The 2,768-nt window shown below is 46.7% G+C and overlaps 1 protein-coding gene and 1 non-coding gene across 3 annotated transcripts in view; one reads left to right on the top strand and one right to left on the bottom strand.

The window, feature by feature from the left end:
* KCNIP1 (potassium voltage-gated channel interacting protein 1) overlaps window positions 1-2,768 on the top strand; it is a 532,042-nt gene that overhangs the window by 384,505 nt on the left and 144,769 nt on the right. The window lies entirely within an intron of this gene.
* TRNAG-UCC (transfer RNA glycine (anticodon UCC)) lies at window positions 1,561-1,631 on the bottom strand. The gene has a single exon. It is a non-coding gene; the product is annotated as a tRNA-Gly (tRNA).

The raw sequence follows: 2,768 nt of genomic DNA, 5'->3' as shown, positions 1-2,768 counted from the left end.
TGTGTGTGTGTGTGTGTGTCACAATACATCAGCCACCCATGACCAGCAGGACAGAGGCACCCACTAATCCTGGCACCTGAGAACCACCCTGGAGGTTTGTGGGAACCATGTATTCCCAAATAATATTTCTCAAAATCCCTATTACTTGTTGCTGTTGAGTCGATTCCAACTCGTAGCAACCCTATAGGACAGAGTAGAACTGCCGCATAGGATTTCCAAGGATCAGCTGGTGGATTTGAACTGCCAACCTTTTAGTTAGTGGCCAAGCTCTTAACCAGTGCACCACCAGGGCTCCAAAATCCATATTACCAACCAAAAGTTTAAATCACTCCATGACTCAGCATGCTTCCATTAATTTCCATTAATGAAAACACATGGTATTAAAAAAAAAATCAATAGGGTCTTGAAACGGTTAAATCCACACCTTTTGCAATTGGGATTATTATATCCATTTTACACTGGGGTGGGAGGGGAAACTGAGGATCTGTGAAGGGAAGTGACTTACCCAGGATTGGCCAGTTAAGAAGTGAAAAATCCAAGTGTGACCAGCTGAATTACAGCCCCCAAAGATGTCCACATCCTAGTCCCTGGAACCTGTGAATATGTTACCTTATATGGCAAAGGAGACCTTGCAAATATGATTATGTTAAGGACCTTGCGATGGGGAGACTATCCTGGATTATCCAGGTGAGCCCTAAATGTAAACACAAGGATCCATATAAGTGGGAGGCAGAGGAAGATTTTACTATAGAAGAGGGAAGGAGATGTGATGACAGAGGCAAAAGGTTGGAGTGATGCAAGGAAGGGGCCAGAAACTCATGCTGGAAAAGGCAAGGAAATAGGTTCTGTCCTAGAACCTTCAGAAGGAACCAGATCTGCTGACACCTTGCCTTTAACCCAGTGAAGCTGATTCCTGACTTCTGGATCCAGAACTATAAGAGAATAAATTTGTGTTGCTTTAAGCCACCAAGTTGTGGTAATTTGTTATAGCAGCCGTGGGAAACTAATACACCAGGACTGTACCCAAGTCTTCTGACTTTGTTTCCACACTGCTTTGCCACAAGGTGTATCCCGCAGGGCTCTGCTCCTGGGAGCTGACATCTAGTCTGATATCTTCACTCTTGATGTTGTTGTTAAACCAAAAAAAAAAAAAAAACCATTGCCGTTGAATTGATTCCTATTCATAGCAACCCTATAGGACAGAGTAGAACTGCCCTGTTAGATTTCCAAGGCTGTAAATCTTTATGAAAGCAGACTGCCATATCTTTCTCCCATGGAGTGGGTGGTGGGTTCGAACCATCAACCTTTCAGTTAGCAGCTAAGTGCTTTAACTGCTGTACCACCAGGGCTCCTGTTGTTGTTAGCCACCATCAAGTTGACCCCATGCACAATGGGATTGGACTGTTGTCATCCACAGGGGTTTCATTGGCTGATTTTGCAAAGTAGATAACCAGGCTTTCTTCTTAGTCTGTCTTAGTCTGGAAGCTCCTCTGAAACCTGTTCAGCATCATAGCAACACACAAGCCTCCACTGACAGACAAGTGGTGGTTGCGCTTGAGGTGCATTGGCCAGAAATCGAACCAGGGTCTCCTGCATGGAAGGCAAGAATTCTACCACTGAACCACCACTGCTCTCTCGCTCTCATTAGACATGGGGATTCCTAAGTCAGCAGCCATGTGTATTATCACTGTGTCCCTGGGACCCCATGTGTAATAGATGCTCAGGAAGTGAGACTCACCTTCCCCCAGTTAGGAACAGAGTCTCAGCCTCTCTAGGACAAGGACCTGGGTTGTTTAGCTCTCTGTAGCATGTGACTTTTGTGTCTTCTTTTCCCCCCACCTCACCATAGGAAAAAAAATAGGTGAGAGGTAGACAATTTGGAATCAGAAGTCAGAGCTCAGATCCCAAATAGATCTCAGATCCCAGGGGTAGCCATGGGCCAGGCCTTCAATCCCCTGGAAGCTTTGTCTTCACTTGTTAAGGGGGGACATTAACAGCCCCTCCCAGGGCTATGATGGGAATAAAGTGAGGTGATGTATGTAAGTGAGTTATACAGGTTCAGGCTCTCTCACTTAACAGCCCTCACTCAACAGGTCATGGAACTCCTCTGAGCTTTACCTTCCTCATCTGTAAACCATCAGTGTTAGCCTTTACCTGCCAGGGCTGACCCAGAGCAGGGGCTGGTGCCTCTCTCTCCCCAGTAGAGAAGTCTGGCTACAGGGAAGGTTCTGGAAGAGTCATGGGAAAGGAAGTCAGCAGAGTAAAGTGGGGCCAGATTATGAAGAACATTGAATGCCACTTTTCTCCCATTCTTTCTGCAAATGTCTACTGCATACCTACTCACTGTCAGGCTCTGTGCTAGGTCCTAAGATTTATGGTGTTCCCAAAGGCACAAAGTTCCTGCCCCCAGGACACAGCCAGATGCGTACATGAGGCAGTTAGCAACAGAGCACCAGGAGACTGTTGAGCAGAGATTGAATGTGTTGAGATCTGTGCCCATTAACCTGGCTTTTCTGGGTAAGCTGTATCAGAGTGGAGGAGACCAGAGGTGGAGGGGCCAGTCAAGAATCTGTTGCATCAATTCAGGGCTGAGAGGAGAAGGGGCTGGGCTGTGACTGAGAAACTGGGTGGCCGAAGGCCAGGCCTTCAACCCTCACCCTTCATCCCCAGACCCTTTGTCTTCATCTGTTAAGAGGGAGGGTTAACAGGAGTTAGTGGTCTATTAAGTGTAATAGGAGTTAGTGACCAATTGGGTGTCTGCCTCTCCC

This window comes from Trichechus manatus, unplaced genomic scaffold (genome assembly GCF_000243295.1).
Source record: "Trichechus manatus latirostris isolate Lorelei unplaced genomic scaffold, TriManLat1.0 scaffold00011, whole genome shotgun sequence".
Lineage (NCBI taxonomy): Eukaryota > Metazoa > Chordata > Mammalia > Sirenia > Trichechidae > Trichechus > Trichechus manatus.
The sequence above is the reverse complement of the archived record's forward strand: the minus strand, read 5'-3'. Positions and strand labels throughout refer to the sequence as shown.